The sequence below is a fragment of the Typopeltis vanoorti genome, chromosome 9, assembly GCF_054136105.1.
Source record: "Typopeltis vanoorti isolate ZY-2024b chromosome 9, IOZ_Tvanoo_1.0, whole genome shotgun sequence".
Taxonomy (NCBI): Eukaryota; Metazoa; Arthropoda; class Arachnida; order Uropygi; family Thelyphonidae; genus Typopeltis; species Typopeltis vanoorti.
In genome coordinates this window covers 118206461-118227330 of record NC_143557.1, presented here as the reverse complement: position 1 = coordinate 118227330, position 20870 = coordinate 118206461, and the positions used below count along the sequence as shown (strand labels likewise).

At 34.8% G+C, this 20870-nt stretch overlaps 1 protein-coding gene across 2 annotated transcripts in view; it reads right to left on the bottom strand.

The window, feature by feature from the left end:
* Nucleotides 1-20870, bottom strand: part of LOC150103461 (phagosome assembly factor 1) — a 408178-nt gene that overhangs the window by 137527 nt on the left and 249781 nt on the right. The gene's annotated exons all lie outside the window — the stretch shown is intronic.

Below are 20870 nucleotides of genomic sequence, written 5' to 3'. Positions count from 1 at the left end.
ATCGCCCTACCCAACTTTGCATCATCAGCTAACAAATGAACTGTTCCTCTTAGATCCTTCCCTATATCGTTAATGAACAAATTAAACAGCAGTGGTCCAAGAACAGAATCCTGTGGCACACCACTAGTCACAAGCCGTCTTTTGGACTCTACTCCTGAATAAACTACTCTTTGATATCTCTCCATCAACCACCCACCTATCCATCTCATCAACATTATATCCATTCCCATATGTTGTTGTTTACGGATTAGAATTTCATGTGGTATCCTGTCAAACACCTTTGCCAGGTCCAGCAGTATCACTGTAAACCCATTACCCTTATCCAGTTCAGCCGTCACCTTGTTATAAAACTTGAGCAAGTTACTGAGGCATGATCTACCCTTCACAAAGCCACGCTGTCCCCCATACAGTATCTCATTTTCATCAATCCATTCCTGTATTTTTCCCTTGACTACTTTCTCCAAGACCTTGACAATGACTCCTGATATGCTGATTGGTTGGTAATTTGCAACCGTAGTCTTGGATCCTCCTTTATGCAGTCGAACTATTTTCCCCTCTTTCCACACCTTTGGGATTAAACCAGACCTGAGATTCAGATTAAACAACATGGTCAAGGGCACTGATAATTCTTTAGCCGCTTTACGCAAGATCCGTGCCGGTATACCATCCAATCCCACAGATGTATTCACATTACGGTTCTGTAATAGACTATTCACCTCCACTTCATTCATTCATCACAATTCCTGTATAAACTAATGGTTCCTTCATTCTTTCAGTGTCACCACCTGGATGATATACTCTTGCAAAGCGCTCACTCAGTAATTCCACTATATCGACTGATTCAGTGACCTCCTTACCATTGGCATTCCTTAAAATCATTCTGCTGTGTACAGTTTTTTTTTTTTTTTGCTTGCAGCATATTTAAAGAACTGTTTGGGATTCTCTTTAGCTTGCATAGCTAGTTTCCTTTCATAATCCGCTTTTGCTTTTCTTACCACACTCGTTTCCCTTCTGGTCTGCGCTTTATACTGTTCGTGTGCCTGCAGGTCACCTCTTTCTTTACATTCCCTCCACAGTTGTTTCTTTTTTTGCAGCTCAAGGTTAATGGTGTTATTCATCCATTTCATCCCTACTTGTTTTACTATTCGGCCCCTAGGTATACAATGAACCATAACCTCCTGTAAATGCTCCTTGACCACTTCCCATGCTTTATTGACATCCAGTTATTCTAAATATCCCATTCCCATTTTTTGTCCTTAGTACTGGCTCGGGTACATTATATACATTCTTACACTTAACTGTCTCACTGATGTCCGCATATCCACTCCCCCCCCCCTCCTTGGTAGTTCTAGTTTCCCTGGTTCTGCACATCCATTTTCACTTCATTCAGCAACACTTTTTCCAGTCTCCGCACACCAAATCCATTCAAATGCAGGCCATCCATCTTGTATAAATCTTTTTGCCCATCAAACTCATTCCACACCACAGCATCTGCATAACCTGTGCATAATGTCATTTGCGATTATGTCATACTCCTCTCTGTCACACCGCGGCAACAGACTCACCATTCTAACTCTGTCACTCTTTTCTTTCGCTACCTTTAACAATACTTTCAAGTCCTCTCTCATAAAAAAATTTATCTCCTTTCAATTCATTCGTACCCGCCACAACTATCAACTCTTTCACCCTCTGTTTTTGCATTCTAATACTCTCACTTACATCCTTAAATTTTGCCCGGTAAGTACGATTTAGTTAAACTCCCATCTATCACTCCTCTTAATAACGAGTCACCATACAACACTCTTTCCTTCATTTCAGAAACTCTCCCACTTTCACGATTATTTATCCTTTCAAATACTTGTTTATTAACGTTAGCCGAATCACTCTGGAAAGAGTTTTGCAGGTGCTCTAATTGCCACTGCGCAATTTGTATCACTTGCCGCAACCTTGCGATCTCACTTCCTACAAATAATTCCTCATTTTTTTTTTATCATTTAAACCATTTTTTCTCTCTGTATAGTTGCTTTCACTCTTTCTTTGATCACCACTCTCATTGCCATCTTGTACATCGCAATTCCCTATCAAGCGACTATTTTCACTCACATTCTGACTTTCTTCAACCATAACTGTCTCACAACCTGATACATACTTCAACTCCTCACTTTGCTTACACTTTCTGCACATTCTCCCACCACTTTCAATCCAAACTCCAGCCTCATTCGGGAATGCATACATCCCACACACATCACATTGGACAAACTCTCTCTCACATTACAGTTTTTGAAAAATGCCGTCGTATTTTGGGGCACGATTATCTTACGTTGCACTGCTGCCATGTGCAAATCTATGAAACGTATCACTAAAATACTAAATTAAATAACAGAATTCACACCAAAATCACACAAACACAACAAGCTACCAAAATTAGACAATAAACCTATATTCTAATTTTCACTCAAAATTATACTTAGCTTTCGGGAGCTCTCTGAAAACACTACAGACCATGTAGCCCTCTACAATGGTTATGTAAGTACTTTGAATATACTTGAAGATCATCTTAAAAAACTGATGATTCCATTTCCCAACATATTTGATAAGACAGAATTCATCATCAATTTCCTGATATGTATCCTCAAGGGGTGTTCAGGCTGCTATGACAGGCCTACATGATTAAAATTACATTATTAATAATAATGTAATTGCTTAAGGATCAAAGCCAAATAACTGAGTGAAGACCTCCGGATCGACTTTAAGGTATGTGGAGAATGAACTGGGCTTCTGACCTAATATCCAATCCTCACTTTCACGTGGTGTGTCCCATTAGTACATTTCCACTAGGTACTGAACAAACAAGGATGGACTGGCAATTTGGAACAAATTGACTGAACAAATTGCACACTCTATTGGCTTAAACCACAAATATGATAGTGCAACATAATGAGATTTCGTGCGGGTTGGAGCACTGCCCAATTAAACAAGGCTTGTTGTTTTCGTCAGAGAACCAGGGCAAACAGTGAAAAGTCAACTACTGAAACAGACTCAAGCTAACTATTTGGAAGAAGAACAAACCCAATGTCACAAGAATTAAAGACAGAATTCATTAAAGACTGAAATGAACATGGCAGAATTTTTTGCGCCTTGTGGTAACCCATAGTTGGTATTTCTGCCATCTACATCTACAAAGTACTTTCTGTCTTCTTTCTTCAAAGGGATCTGAAGATAGCCATAATTTAAATTTAGTTTTGTAAAATACTGTGCTCTTTCCAGACAGATCAATAATTCCTCTATCTTACAGAGTGGGAAATCAATAGGCTTTGTAATCTTATTTATAGCTCTCAAATCTAAGACAAATCTCAGGCTTTCATTTGGTTTTGAATTAAGACGAATGGGCTATTATACTGAGAATTTGACTTCTCGATTATTCCTGTTTTTTCATATTCCTACAGTAGTTTCCAAAATTGCTTTGCTCCATATACTTCAATAGCATCTGATATTGCTTAATGTAAATGGGAGATTGAGTAGAAATTTGTACTGGGTGTTCTGAGTCTTGCATTAGTGCACGACATCGAAACAATATCCTCTCTGAAAACAGTGGAGAAAAATTCAAAAGCAGATGTAAAGAATTCTGCAATTCTGTTCCTTTCTTCAGAAGGGTACTACAAATTTTATCGAATTCTTCACTAAGCTCTCTTTTATTTCTTCAATGTTTTCCTTCTTATCATTAAAAAGTCTCGATATTGAACACTTGATCATTATCTTTAGTGTTTATAAAAACTATTACATATTGCTCTAATTTTATCCTGTCAAAACAGTATTCTACTCCACACAAGGATACTGCATTATCTGCAAAATATTGATGTTTCAGAAAATCAATTCCAAATATCACTTGTACATTTGGATTTGAGAATTCTGGAAGACCTATTAATGGATGACAGACTTCAAAAGGAAAACAAGGGACTGAAATAAAAGTGTTTTACTTTGCAAATATGCAAAAATTTTACTTTGCATATCAGCTGATGTTTCTGATTCAAAAATACCCTTTAGCTTAATTGGATAATTCAAAACTAAAATGTCATTTGGAATGAGAGTTTTAATTCTGTTAAACAAACTATATCAAATGAGTGAAATATGTGCACCTTATAAAACAAGATTTCACCAGGTACATTTTCAATAAATCCTTGTAGAACAGTCAAAGGATTATCTTTATTAGCATACAGAGCTAATACTACAAACTCTCTTTCCAGAATTGAGCCGCATTGAGCTTTACTCATGTCCAAGTGGTTTGACGTTTCTGTTCTTGTTAGTGTTATATTAGAATCAAAATTATTTCCAAATTTTCCTTTGCTCTCAAGATTCTTATGTTGATAACTAAATTTATTCCAAACACAACAATTTTTAGCAAAATGACCAACTCTATTACAACAAAAACATCTTGTAACATATCTCTTTTGAGATGTTTTATTTTAATCAGGAACATTAGATATGCAAGAGAAAGACTGATTATCTGTAGGAATATTCTTGGATATCGTTAAATCAGATATCATCTTACACAGTTGTCCATTCACAGTTCATCTTTGTTGCCTCTCTATTTTCAGTTCCTCTAATTGTCTCAAATCATGTGATTTTACTTTGGACTCAGCTTCTAGAACAACTTCAGTTAAATTCTCAGAAAATTCTTTAGACTGTTTTTTTTTTTCTTAGCACATTTTAATTTTTGCAACTACCCTTCTCTCCCTGTATCTACAATCAAAGTATCAGGAGAATGAACTTCATTGTAAGAGTTTACCTATTTAGTGTGTAAGGAATTAAGTATGCCACTAAGTCTCTCCTCTTTTTCTCTATCAAGCTGAAAACATTGTTCAAGACTTTTAACCTTTTCCTTATATGCTATTTCTTTCAAATTATTTCTAACCATGCCTAAATGATGAATAAACAGTAACCATTCTTCAGATGAAACATTAAATTCATGGGCAATACTCAAAAAGTCTGTAATAATACTCAGAAACAGACTCCCTGTTACCTTGAATGAACTAGTGAATTTTACAAATATTAAGTCCTAATTCTCTCACACATTTCAAAATTTTGATATCAGCAAATTTTTAAGGTTGTATAATTGTCAATGTCTCTTAATAAAGGTGATGTATTTAAGTTTTGGATTTACCCATTAATTTATTACGAAGTATAATTAACAAGTGGAAATCAACCATTTTCCAAAATTCCTAATTCTTTCTGCATACTTAAGTAATTTTTAAAATTACTTAAATTTTTAATATTTAAAAAACATTTCTATGTTTTCATGACTATCTCTGGTATTACTAAGTGTGGATTAACTAACCTAAAAAATTCATCATTTTTAATAGAAGCAATCACACTATATGAACTACTGTCACTAGACATTTTTCTTGAGTCAAAATTATGCTTTCTGGAGTCTAAAATAAAGGTAGTCCACAACCAATCAGAAGGATTGGTTGTAACTTAATATTTTTGTTAATTATCTCTCTCTTTCTTTCTCTGTAATGAGACTCTGCAATTTGTTTATCTCTTTAAAGAGACTGTTTTTATACTGATTTAAGTAAATATACAAGAGTTCAATCTGATTGGTGAGATATTTTGGATCTGATCTATCCATCTTGTTCTTGGTCTTCCTTTCCTGTGTTTTCCTTCTATGTCTAAAATATTGAATTATCTTCTTGTTAACTATGTCACTCAGTCTCTTTTTGATGTTTAATTGATTGAGAATAGAATACTGACATTGGTTCTTTTATCCATCCATGAGATATTCAGCATCCTTCTCCCACACCACATTTCAAAGTTGTCAAGTGTCTCTTTGTCTCTCTTACCAAGTGTCCATGATTCTGCACCACAGAGAGCAATTGAGAAGATATGGGTATTCACTAGTTTATATTTGGTAGCGTTAGAAATATTTCTATCTTTCCAAATTTTTTTTCAGTTCTGTTGTAGCATTCCTTCCCATAACAATTCTTCTCTTTATTTCAGTATGTATATAGTAAATGTAATTAAATTAATAACTACAAACCTATTTGGATCCAAGGCCTTGAAAATATAAATTGTGCTTTAAGATTTTCTTTATCTTTAATGGATAAATTCATTCTCTTGCAACTCGTTCTATTATTGGTTTGTTTAACATGTAGTATTTAATCAGTTTACTAGATTGAACATTTTATTTTTCACAACAATCTACAAACAAATGCTCATTAGTCAGTTCTTTATCAAGCCTTTTCTCTAAATATTAAACTTCATATTAACTTCCATGGGACTATACAGTGTTTTCCTTGTTTTAGCATTAATTGTTTCATTCATCCTCACTGTTTCACTGGAGTATAAATATTCTTACCTCAGGCAATTATATTACAAGAAGCACAAATTATAAATTCTTCATCATGGGGGGAAAAAAGTTTCTTTTATTATTTTAGGAATAGCACTACATCAAAGTAAAGCTTTTCATTAAAGCCACTTCACAGTTTCATATTTCACTAATTCTGTTAATTAGAGATGCCAAAAATTTATATTCCTGGTTTAATCCTTTGTCTATGTTTTTATTTTTATTTTATTTTTTATTTTTTATGTTGAGTGTAAGCAAACAAAGTTTGCATGTGAAGTATCTTCGTGATTCTGCTACTTGTAGAGGCTAATGACTTCACATCAATTGCCTTAGTATCCCATAATGCAACACACACACACACACACACACACACACACACACACACACACACACACACACACACACACACACACACACACACTTTAGGGTGTGTATAATGCTATGCATTATGAGACGAGCCACTACCCAGACCAGTTTTAACCTTTATTGAGGTCTCATCAGTGGGACCCAGACCCAGAAGGGAGACCAAGGTTGAAATCTTTAATTTATACTTTAACCAAATGCCCCACCTTATAAACATCTTTACCTACCCGTTTTTCACCTATAAATATGCCCAACCCTTCCTGTAACCTGAAAAAATACACCCACCCACTTCAAAAACACCTGCCCTTTTCCACCTCAAGAAAACCACCCATCCTGCCCACCACCTTATAAAAACACACACTACCATACACACCTTTCTCCAAAAAAATACCAACACATATGCCCTGCTCAAATTGGCAGATTCATCATAAAAAAATAAACTCCAGAATATAACACAAACATTCATAACAAACAAGAGAATAAAAACAGTATTACAACTAGCTCACTTCAAGAAACTCTCCTAAAGAAAAGCATACAAAAAATATAATCACAAGCAACTTCAGGAAAAAAAAAAAAGAAAAGAAAAAGAAAAATTATCTGGGTAACAGTTGCTGTTCTTTCACATGGTGATATGCTGATTGCATCTGTGACATAGCTTTCAGTGGCACTACAATAGCTGCCTACTAGGTCATGTGATTTTGCTTAGGTAGTAAGCATTGCAGGCTATCATTGTATAGTCAAGCCTTTCAAAGGATCTTGGATTTCATTATCTCAAATCCAAGATCCTTTGATGTATGAGGTGTCGAATCTCTCTCCAGTTGGTCAAAGTGACATGAAGTGATTACTTGGATCAGAAATATAAAGACTTCCGTGAGAAAGGGATATGTGGAACTATAAGGCTGGTGATTATGACTGACAAGCTAAGGAGATAGCTTGTAGCTATATTATGGAACGAGGATCTGAATGGAAAGAGATCAATGCTGCTTGGGATCTGTTCAGGAACTGTCTGGCAGACACAATGTCTGAATGAAGAGGTGATGCATGCTATTTGGAAGCAGGCATCATGAAGGCAGCACAAGATGAGTGGTAGTCAGTTCATGAAAAGTACAAAGGGCATGTAAGAAAGGCAACTTACTTGGTAAAGATAGCAAAAGTGTAACATGAAAAGCAGTTAGCTAATGAGGCCAAAAGAAATTCTAAGGAGTTTTTTCGATAGGTGGCCAGTAGAAGAAGGAATGATTATGGAAGGATGGTACCAGCTGGAAAAAATGGTAGAATGATAACAAATGAGAATATAGTAGAGATGTTAAATGAACAATTCAAAAAGATATTTCATTATTGTGAAAGTAACATCATGCAGAACTTGAGAGGGAGAAGGAACTACTGACAGTAAGCAAGCAGGAGATATGTGAGGAATTGAGTAAACTTGATAAGGCTGTAGGACTTGACAGTATATCACCACATACTCAGAGAATGTTCCACAGAGTTAACAGCATTGACATACCTCTTTAACATGAGTCTTAGATTGGCCCAAGTTCCAAGGGAGTGGAAAGAGGGCAAAACTGTTCCGGCTTCAATTAAAGGCTGATCTGTTTGTCCGGAGTTGTGGTCAAATGTTAGAGGGGCTAGTGAGGACCAGGATTCAGAATTGGATTGCAAACAACATTCTCTTTGATTCTCTTTGCTAAAGGAAGATCATGTTTTAGAAATCTATTTACTTATTATAACAAGGTTACGGATGCATTGGCAAAGGGAATGCATACACAGTGGTATATTTAGATTTTTTACTAAAGCCTTTGATAGATTGCTACATAACAAGCTAGTAATTAGATTGTTGGATAGCAGATTAGTGTACTGAAATGGAGATTGGCTATCTGAATAAATATATTTATATATCGAGAAAAATTGGGGGTGCTGCAGTTCGCAGTGCCTCAGCAATTTGCACAGAACAGTGATATCCCAGAAGAGCAAAGTTATTAGTGGTGTGCCCCCAAGAGTTTGTTGCTGTCTAATTTGCATGTAAATTGGCCTGGCCAATATTTGGCCAAGTCAGGAGAGCAGCTATGCTAACCAACCAACAGGCTCAGGTTCAAATCCTATTTATGGACTGTCTTTAGATGGGAGATGAATTTCATCGCCTAGTGTGAGACTACTGCCCTGCTTATTGGAAGCGTGAAGGGGCTTGAAAAAGCTTCATGTTTAGTCTCCAGAGCAGTGTTTCCAAGACTATATAAAATAAATAAAAATTCAAAAAAATAAATTAATAAAAATAGGGGAAAAAATGTCCTTAGCCCACCCATAGTATGAATGTGCTATAGGTTTACAGAAAAATCTTTCATGGGTGGGAGCTACATAAAAAAAAAAATGATATTGGATTGCACCATGATATACAGCTGTTTGCAGAGGATATGAAGTTGGGCTACTGTGAGGAGTAGCACACATGTTGTAGTCATGCAAATAGACTTAAACAGACTGAGTGAATGAGTGCAGATACCAGTTCAATGTGTAAGGTTTTAAAATTTGGGAAGCACAGATGGGATGCAGAGTATAAGACTGGTGAGGGGGAGATGATGAGGGATATGGAGGTGTTGGTATATATAGGATTCTGAAATTTCAGGGACATTTTGCTAAAACTGTGAAGACAGCACAGTGCATTATGGAAATGATGTGGAGAACACTGACATAGGATTACTCCTGCATGTCAGTGTTCTTATGATTATGTTACAATTCCATTACATAAAGATTTGATTAAACTGCATATGAATTAAAGTGTACAGATTTGGATTTCCAAAGGATGAAGAGACGTTAGAAACCACTTTAGATTGACTTGGTTAAGATAATAATAATCTCTTGGCTAAAGTGGTTTCTGGTCTCTGGAATGGTGAGTATGAACCAAGTGAGAGAATGCAGTTTGCAGTAGATAGAAAGAAGAGGAAAGATATGATCAAGACAAATAAGTAGGAAAGGGGTAATTACAGGATTAATATGGATGAGATTTTTCATAGAATGGGTGGAGATGGAGTCACCTTTGGAAAGTTGCGTAAGGAGAGTATGAGCAATGGGGCGAGGAGTAGATGTTTTGATGGAGAGTGGTAGATTATTAGAATGCAGTGCGAGAAAGTGTGGTGGGGTGGAAACTGAATTCTTTTAAGTCATGATATGATGAGGTGTGCATGTGATAGTAGATCTCCAACAATGAGTGTCTGATTCCATGGAGGTCTGATAATAATAATCTCTTGGTTATTATTCTTAAAGTGATTTATGATCCTGACAACTCTGATCTGTTCGGAATGCAGCTGGTTCTTTCTCTAAGTTTTTCTTTTACAATTTTTTTAGCTTTTTCTGATGTATGTTTGCATAATTTTTACCAGAAACACTGTGTAGGAAATACCTCTAATTTTCACATTCACTTTTATTTCTCTTTTTACAGATATGTACAATAATAGTTCTAATCCACTCACATGGAATTTGACCTTCTGGCTATGCCTTGTGAATTATGGAGTGCAGCCATTGGGAATATTTTATACTTCCATATTTGAGCATTTCTGACAAATTATCACCTACTGTGGCTGCCTTTCAACATTTCATGTTTTTGGTGGCTTTTTCCATGTTAAGTATTTATATACTTCTAATTGCATTCATCTTGAACATTTTCTACTAATGTTCTGTCACTGCTTGTTTCAGTGAGCAGTCTCTGTCAAAGTAATTACTTTAGTAATTACTTGAACATCTCAAACAAAAATGTTTGCAATATTCATATCATTCATATCTATCTTCATATCATTGCATAGGCTTCTATGGAGATGATAGGAATTGTTTTGAGTATTTTTCCACAAAAAAAATTCACAGAGAATAAGCAACTGTTTTTTATTTTCTCGACTAATTTCGTGAAAATTCTTTTGTTTCACTTCATCAGAATAATTACATGCATAAACTAAAAAAACTGGAAAACAAGTAATAACAGTTGACAACTCTAGTGAAAATATTTGAACAAGATTAAATAATGGAGAGTATGCATTCACTATTACACTGGTTGCTGGTTCGTGGGTTGCTGTATACTACTGGTAGATATGAGCATGTCATGATGAATTAATGAAGACCAAATTTCTCTCTTAATTTTTGTAGAGGATGTTTCAACACTTCAGCTGATTCTGTGAATGCTCTTGAGAAAAAATGGTAATCTAAGTGGAGCATTTTTGTTTGTTGCCATGCTACTTAATATTATGTTTCAGTATGTGCTGTCAGTCTGATTTGTGTCTTCTTTTGTTCTCAATGCCTTTGAAATGTTCTGATCTGTTCCTATGTAGTGCAAACTACAATTACAACTGATATTTGAATTTCACTGTTTAATCTTGTTCAAATATTTTCACTAGCATTATTAACTTTTATTACTTATTTTCTGGTTTCTAATTTCTAATATGGTTTAAGCCAATAAGAATACAATGTGGTCAGCTAAATCCCAAATTTCCAGCCCATCCTTGTTCGTTCAGTATCCAGGTAGATACCCAACATGGTGCTCCACGAGAAGGTGAGGATTGGGACATTAGGTCAGAAGCACTGGTCGGTTCTCCGCATTCCTTTATAGGCTATGTGGAGGTCTCGTCTCAGTTATACAGCTTTGACCCTTAAGCACCGCTTAAGGGTCAAAGAAATAACCAATATAGAAAATGATGGTACAACATGACAAAATTTCATGCCGGCTGGGGTGTCGCCAGGTTAAACAAGGCTCCCCGTTGTTTCCGCCAGGGAACCAGGGCGAACAGCAAAAAGTCAGCTACTGAAACAAATCTGACCCCAACTCAACATCACCAGAGTTAAAGATCGGTGCTATCAACATAAGAAGCCTGAATGGCAAAGAAATGGAACTAGATAAGTACCAGATCGACATAATAGGGGTGACTGAAACCAAAAAGACAAAAACTAGTGAGATCTTTCTGAGCAATAAATAAAAAATGTTATATTCAGGCAATGACAATCAAGGAAAAGAAGGAGTAGCCATAGTATTCAACACAAAATACGAAGCTAATCTTCTTGAATGGCAGGAAGTCTCAAGCAGAGTGATGTGGACAAATATCAGAATGGGGAACCGGGCAATCAGACTTATTTGTGCCTATGGTCCCACAGAAGGTTTTACTAAGGTAGAAGTGGAAAAATTTTTTGATGCTTCGGAAAAAGCAACTGACACAATGAAAAGGGAAAAGTTGATACTTGTTGGGGATCTAAATAGCAGAGTAGGAAATGATTGTCAGACATACAAAAATATTTTGGGAAAATTTGGAGAAAAGAGCAAATCTAATAATAATAGCAAATACCTGTTGGATTTCTGCTCAGGACATGGACTGGTTATTACTAACACCATGTTCCAACATAAAATTGTGCACAAATTCACATGGAGAGAAGAGGCAAGGGAATAAGAAAAATCTCATTGACCATGTTATCGTTGATAGTGATGTTTTCTCCCTGGTGCAGGACACCAGAGTGTACAGAGGATTTGAAATTGGAAGTGATCACTATTTAGTACTGAGCAGGATAAAATTGAATTTCATATTGAAAAGAATAACATGTAAGAAAGTTTTAAAGCGAATAAAAATTGAGCAGCTCTCAGATGTGAACTGTAGACTAAATACACAAAGATTATTGAAGAAAAAATGAAAGAGTTTGAGAACAGGAACCAAACCTTGGAGATTCAGTGGCAAGCAATGAAGAAAACCCTGATCAATTCAGCCAGAGAGGCATGTGGTGAGGTCGTCTGCAAGGATAGAAAAATCAGAACTCCATGGTGGACACAGTTAGTTAAAGAGACAGTGAAGGAAAAGAAGAAAGTATATCAAAGGTTCCTGGCAAATAAGTCAGTTTTTGCTCTTAGAGAATACAGAGACAAATGTAAAAAAGCGAAACACTGTGTAAAACTAGCTAAACAAAAGTCATGAGAGGACCTTAGCAAGAACATAGAAAATAAATATCAAGAAGGTGGTAAGATATTCTGGAGGTTGTTGAAGAAGCTTAGAAATGGAGGAAAGAGTGTTGTAAAAGGAGTTAGAGATGATAAAGGTAACATGAAAACAGGAGAAAAAGATATCCTTGAAGTATGGGGTAATTACTTTGAAAAACTGCTAAATGAAACAAGCAGTGAGAGCACAGTGGTAAAAAACACTCAACAGGCATACAGTCAGGAATACATATCCATACTTGAAGTAGAAAAAGCCATCAAAGGCTTGAAATGTGGAAAGGCAGCAGGAGTAGATGATATTCAATCAGAAATCGTGAAGTATGGTAGTATAAGAGTCTTACGGTGGCTGCACTGCATAGTTCAGAAAGCATGGACAAAGGGACGATTTCCCGATGATTGGAGTAGAGCTCTAATAGTACCCATATATAAAAAGGGAAATAAAACTGAATGTGAGAATTACAGAGGTATTTCCCTACTGAGTGTTCCTGGCAAGATCTATGCAAGTATACTTGAGAAACGGTTGAGATTGGTGAAGAACAAGCTGGATTCACACCAAATAGAGGCTGTCAGGATGAGATCTTCACTTTACGACAAATAGCTGAGAAATCATGGGAATATAACAAAGATCTGTATTTAAGTTTTGTCGATTTGGAAAAGGCATATGATAAGGTGCCAAGAGAGAAGCTATATATAATACGCTACAGTTATATGGTGTCAATGTGGCATTATATCAAGCAATACTTAGTCTTTATTTGAGTTGTAAGTCAGCAGTTAGAATTGAAGGAAGTACAGGAAGATGGTTTAATGTTAAATCTGGTGTTAAATCTTTGTTATATTCCCATGAGAAATCATGGGAATATAACAAAGATCTGTATTTAAGTTTTGTCGATTTGGAAAAGGCATATGATAAGGTGCCAAGAGAGAAGCTATATATAATACGCTACATATAATACGCTACAGTTATATGGTGTCAATGAGGCATTATATCAAGCAATACTTAGTCTTTATTTGAGTTGTAAGTCAGCAGTTAGAATTTAAGGAAGTACAGGAAGATGGTTTAATGTTAAATCTGGTGTGAGAGAGGATGTACATTATCCCCTTTGTTATTCATTATCTATATGGATCACATTATGAAGGAAAGTGGTATTAAACATGATATCAGAATTAGAGATGTTAATGTCAGCTCTTTGCTTTATGCGGACGATGTTATACTTCTAAATAAATCCGCTACAAGTTTGCAAGATTCCCTGACTAAATTGAATAACTGTTGTAATAGATATATGGTATGAAGGTCAGCATTAAAAAGACAAAGACAATGAAAATAGGTAGAATTGTTGAAAATGTCAACTGCGTCGTGAACAAGTAAAACATTTCAGCTACTTAGGCACGATTTTTACTGAAGATGGTAAATTCATCATCATCATGCATATCAAGGATTTAGGCCTACCATGGCCTGTTCGGGCCTTAGAAGTCATCGTTGAATCGTTTAAGAGGACATCCTGGTTTTCTTTTTCCTAATGGCTTGTACTTTAAGGCTTGTTTTGGTAATCTTTCTGTTTTCATTCTTTGAACATGTTCCATCCATTTATGTTTATATTTTTTAATTTTTTCTATTACTGGTTCTTGGTTTAATTCTTTCATAATATCTTCGTTTCTTTTGTGATCAAATAGGGCATACTTTGCAGTTTTTCTCATAAACTTCATTTCTGCTGGTGTTAATCTTTATTTATCTCTTTGTTTTATTGTCCAGATTTTGCTTCCATACATTAAGACTGGTAGGGCTAATGTATTGTATACTTTAAGTCTGGTTTGTTTTTGAACTAGGTTTGGTTTAAATATAGAGTTAACTACACCTGTTATTTTTAAATATTTAGCAATTTTTACGTTTATCTCTTTTTCATTTTTATATGTGATCATACATCCTAGGTAATTAAATGAATTCACCTGTTCTATGATCTTGTTATCTATTACTATTTTTGTTCTTGCTGGATCTTGTCCTTTAAAGGCCATAGTTTTTGATTTTTCTCTTGATATTATCATACCGTAATCTTTCGATATCTCATTTAGATCTAAAATAGCTTTCTGTAGTTTATCTTGAAAAATTATAATTATTATTTGGTTTGGCAAAGAGGAGAGTGTTTAAGTTTACTGTAGAAGAAAGTTTAATTCCTTGATGTAAATTTTTATTCCATTTTATTATTATTTCATTTAAGTAGATATTAAAAAGAGTTGCTGAGAGGGGACATCCCTGTCGGGCCCCTTGGTTTATCTCTCTCTCTCGTATATGATAGCTCGTGATTGATTATTTTCATATATACTTGTGATATGATGGTAAGATGGTAAATTAAATATGGAAATAGAAAACAGAATCAACAAAGCTGGTATGCAGTCAATTGAATAAATTCATATGGAATAAGAGAGAAATTAGTCTGAACACTAAATTGAACACTAAATTTAAACAAGACAGTGTTCAAACCAGTTTTAACTTATGGATCTGAGAGCTGGGTCAGAAGTAAAACACTTGGTCAAAGACTAGAAACTGCAGATATGAGAGTTCTGAGAAAAATTAGAGGCATGAACAGATGGCATCAATGGCAATATCATATTAAAAACGAGGATATTAGGAAAGAACTTGACATTGTCAGCATCCAGGAATGCGTTAGCAGAGCTAATCTCAGGTGGTATGGTCACTTAAACAGAATTGGCAAGGAAAGATTAGCAAAACAAGTGTTCTCTGCCAGGTTGGCAGGAAAATGACCCAGATGAAGACCAAGGATATAGGTGGATGGATACGGTACAAAGTGCCTTAGATGATAGAAATAGAAGATCTGATAATGTTGGAGTCTTGACGAGGAACAGACTGATTTGGAAGAAAATTGTAGATAGGAAGTTAGTAATGATGTGAATTTTTCATGTAGTACTATCATATCCTGTACACCCCTTGAGGGTACATGTCAGGAATTTGATGATGATTTCTAATTTATTCATGTAATTATCCTGATAAAGCAAAACAAAAGAATTTTCACAAAACTAGCCAAGAAAATAAAAAATAGTTTGATATTCTATGTGATTTTTTTTGTAGAAAAATAGTAGAAAACATTTCCTAGCACCTTTATCTTCAGTTTTCATATTAATTTTATCATCTTCAATTCTTTTTACAGTATTCTTTCTTCAATTTTCAAGTTTTTCAACAGCCTCAAGAACATTTTGCTACCTTCCTGATATTTATCACTTACATTCTTACCAATATCTTCCCATGACTTTGGTTTAACTAGTTTTACACACTGCTTTTTTTTCGACTGTAACCAGTCTTGAGGGATTATGCCTGTATCGTAGATCTTATTAAATAGCTTTACTAATATAGCAATGTTTTTGCCTTCTAATAACTTAAGTATTTCTGCTGATATTCTATTAGAGCCTAAGGCTTTACCATTTTTAACTGGGTTAAGCGTATATTCTACCTCAGATCTTAGAATGCATGGACCTTCCATCTCTTCATAAGTATTTTCTGGATTTTGACTGTTGTTCTTCTACATATTTCATCCATTCTTGTATTTTATTATCCTTTTTGGATATTATTTTTCCCTTTTTGTTTCAAAGGATACATAGTTGTTTTTCTTAAATATACCTGAAGTCTATTTCAGCTTTTAGTGTAGATTAAAACTGTAATGCATTTCCTGTAGAAAATCTATTTTTTTACATTTTTCATTCACCCAGATTTCTTTTGCTTCTTTGATCTTGTCTTTAATAATTTTCTTAACCTCTTCATACTTTGTTGGACTATGATTTTTATATGATCTGCATTGATCCATGAGAGAAAGAATTTTGTCAGTTTTCTTTCTTTTTTACTGCTCTATCAGGACACAAAGTACTGACATATTTCTGATGGCAGAATTTAATGTCCCATGATTCATCGACCCTCATCACATAATTTTCTTGATAAGCTCAATAGAAATAAATTCATGATAAATTCAAATAAATAATAAATTCAAGATCTGAATCAAAAGATTCAGATCTTGACTCAGTTTTTCCTTATCTCTGGGTTTTTTAACGCTCCTAAATTAAACTTTTTTGTTGATGTTTCTTAAGTATAGTTTCAGTTTAAGTTTTAACTCTGTCACCAGTAAATTATGATCAGAAGCGATATCTCCACTATGATAGGTTTTTGGAACTTCAAAATCATTGATTAATTAGCAAGTAATCAATTTGGTTTCTGACTATATTTGAATTATTATCCTGTGGTGATCACTAAGTATATAGCCTTCGGGGTGGTAGCTTAAACCATGTGTCTGTGACTATCAGTTCTTCTGCTTGGCAGAATTGAATAAGATGGTCTCCTCTCTCATTTCTTGTTCCCAGTACAATGTTTGCCAAATATATCTCCACTTCTACCTTTCCCAACTTTAGTGAAATCACCCATGATGATGTTAATATCATGTTTCTTTGAATTTTTCACTAGTTGTTTTAATTAATCATAAAATTCTTTGATTGCAGTAACATTCTTGTCAGCAGTATGGAGCACAGACCTGTATAAGATTGATATCTATTGGTTGACCTTTCAGTTTTAATAACATCATCTTATCTGAGTAGAGGATGAAGGTAAACAGTGACTTATTGGCATCTTTGTTTGATGTTATTTCCTCCATTATGATGATTGTTTTCACCACTTCCAGTACATTGTCATGTCATCAACTTGAGTTTTGCCTGATCCTGGCAACCTAACTTCACTCGTTCCTCAAAATCCCAATTCCAAGTCTTTGTATTTCTTGGATGGTGTTTCTTAGCTTACCTGCTTCATACAGGGTTCTGACATTCCAGGTTCCTAGTTTTAGTGGACACACCATTTTGTGCTAAGAGATTCTTTGCATCCCTGTCCCATTTAAATGATGCTGAGAACTTGGGGCCATTTGTGTAGATTTGTATGCCATGGTGGTTAGTCTAGAGAGAATAGAGCAGTAGTTTCTTCATTTACTTTCTGCTCTGCAGTATTACAGACATACACAACAAACTGTATTGTCACTGGCAATTTTCTAATCACAAGCTTTATTGTCATCATGAAACTTCAACCTTGTGTCCATACTGACAAAGTTGCTTCCCTTTGTCAGAGGATTGAATTTTAATATTATCAAAGAATTACACAGTTGTGATGTGATATCCAAGATAGCAAATCATGACAAAACACATGCACACAGTGTCTGAACAATGTTTACCTTCTTTACTATGATATAGGGATAATCTTTCAATTCCAGATGTTCCTGTATGCCTGACAAAAATTTTGTTTTAAGAGAGCTAAATAGATATATGAGCAGTGTAACTTAGTGCTGCTACAATAACATTTCAACTATCACATACAAGCTGGATAAAAACTTATTGATTGCTGTCTAGATATAACTAGTGCATTACATATCTGCAAAGAATTATATTACTGTATTCAGAGAACATTAAAAAGAATCGAGAATGCTATACAGCAAAAAATTAACTCTTAATCAGCATCAACTGATATGTACCCTCAAGGTGTATTAGCAAATTATTATGAAGAGTATGTAGATTTTTTGACCAAAAATTAATGTGACAAAAGATAACTGACACTGGGTTTAATAAGTCATGATAATACAGGTAGTTAAACCAACTAGTTTCACCACATATGCTAGTGGCTTCTTCTGGATTAGGATGAACAAAAAATACAATAAGGGATAAACATGAACCATTACACAACTAAAACCAAACATGTAGGAACTGTTACACAAAAGTAAAAAACAGAAACACGCGGAACATGGAAGCTAGCAGAGGTCAGTTATTGTTAAGTAGGTATGCGTGATTAGTTAACAGAAAAAATAAAGTCTGACATGTGGAAAGTCTAATAAGTGACTTCTAAATATCACATAAAATCATTCTCTGGTTTCTGTTGAGTATGCCTTGTGAGTGGATAACCATCGTAAACTCTTTGATGTTGTGGACACTGAAATTGTCTTCTATGTTAAGAATGGAGCTCTTGTCCCATTCAATATTGTGGTGAGTGTGAGAGAAGTGGAAATAGGCTTGAGCAGTCTTCTCTGTTGTTGTTAATGTCTCTAATATACTCTTTTTGTCTAATTTCTAAACTTCTAGATGTTTGCCCTATGTAAGTAAGGCCACAAGAACATGGAATATTGTAAACTCCAGGATGTTTGTTGAAAGGGTTGTGGTCCTTAAGTGAACACAATAGAAGTATAGTCACAATGGGCTTGAAAGTCACTCATGTCATGAGATTTCGTGATAGTTAAACCAATTAGTTTCGCCACAGTTTTGAGAGAAAGTCTACAATGCAAGAGATGGAAACTGAGGCTCTATAGTGAATGTCAGGAATTTGCTGTGAAGCAGAAGTAGAAAATAGCATTCTTTGTATGACAGTTAAACATGAAAAAGTTTTATCATTACTAACTTCCTGTGGACAATTTTTCTCCAAATTAATCTTGTATCTTTCAGGACTTCAATATTATCAGATCTTATATTTTGGTCTTTGAAGTCATTTCTTACTGAATCAATCCACATAGATCTTGGTCTTCCTCTGGGTCTTTTTCTTGCCACCCAGACAAAAAAAAACACTTATTTTACTAACCTTTACTTTCCTATTCTGCTTATAGGAAACCACCTGATATTAGCTTTGCTCAATGTCAAGTTCTTTCCTAACAGCCTCATTTTTAATATGATTTTGCCATTGATCCCATCAATTTACTTCCATAATCTGTCTTGAAACTCTCATATCTGTGGTCTCTAGTCTTGAATATAGTTTTATTTTTAACCCAGATCTCAGATCCATAATTTAAGCTGATTTGAACACCCTGTATACAGCTAGTTTAGCGTTTTGAATAATTTATCTCTTATTCTACACTGGCATTAATAATTCTGTTCTCTACTCTACTACCTTATTTAATTTGCATCTTCATTAAAAATTGTGCCTAAAACAGCTTAAATGGTTTACTTGTTCTATAGGTTTGCCATTCAAGATGCAGTTAATGTTTTCCATGTTCATGCCTATATTCATAGTCTTTTTATTGCTTAATTTCATATTAAATTTATTACGGAATTTAAGTAATTTAATTAGGGAATCATGCAGACTTGTACTCAATTTATTTCACAGTATAACATCATCTGCAGAAAGTAAGAGCTGAGTTGAATATCTACAATTTTAATATCACGTGTAATGTCACTTTCCATCATAATATGATCTATATAGATGATGAATAACAGTGGAGATAACATGCACCCTTAACTCACACCTGTAATGTTTTGAACAGCTTGTCTCTTGGCACCTTGCATATGCTTTTACAGATTTACAAAACTTTGCTTGTTATATTCCAATGATATCTCAACTATTCATCTTAAAGTAAAATTCTGATCCTAACAAGTTCTATTTGACCTGAACCCCACTTGTTCTGCTCCAAGTTTCCCTTTCACAATTTTTCTTAGCCTTTTCTGAAGTCCGCTTGCATAAATCTTACAAGGAACTTGGTAGGGAAATATCTGTGTAATTCTCACATTCGGTTTTATTTCTCTTTTTATATGTGTACTAAGAGAGCTATACCATATGGAATTCAATCCTCTGACCAGGCCTTTTGAATTATTCTGAGTTTGAATTATTACCAGAAAACTGGTATACCTCCATATCTGAGCATTTCTGGTTGAATATCATCTAATATCTACAAAAAATTAACTGTCCTAATCAATAATCAAGCATCTAAAGGAAACAAGATTTGATGAACAATTCAATTCACTCTTTTCAAAGTTAAATAACCAATTTTATTAAGGTTAACAGAAGGCTTATTAATTTTGTAAGAATGTCAAAGTTATTTCCAGCATATCTCATGCAATAATTTTAATCTATAATTACATAGCCTGGAAACCCTGCTCTGGAGACCAAAAATGGAATTTTTACAAGTCACTTTAGGCTTCCAATAAGCAGGACATGCAGTGAAGTTGTCTGCAAGAATAAAAAAAAATCAGATATTACTAAAGCATGGCCTCTCCATAAAAACTCATGCTGCTCTCTTGAAAGATTCCCATTCTTATCAATCCTGGTTTGTATTCTCTCTCTCTCTCTCTAACACCTGTACCACTATACCTGATACACACAGTAGCTTATAGTTTGACATGCTGACTTGGATTCTCCTTTATGCAGTGGCACTATTTTTCCTTCTTTCCACTCTCCTGGGCCTGTTCCTATTTGACAGATTT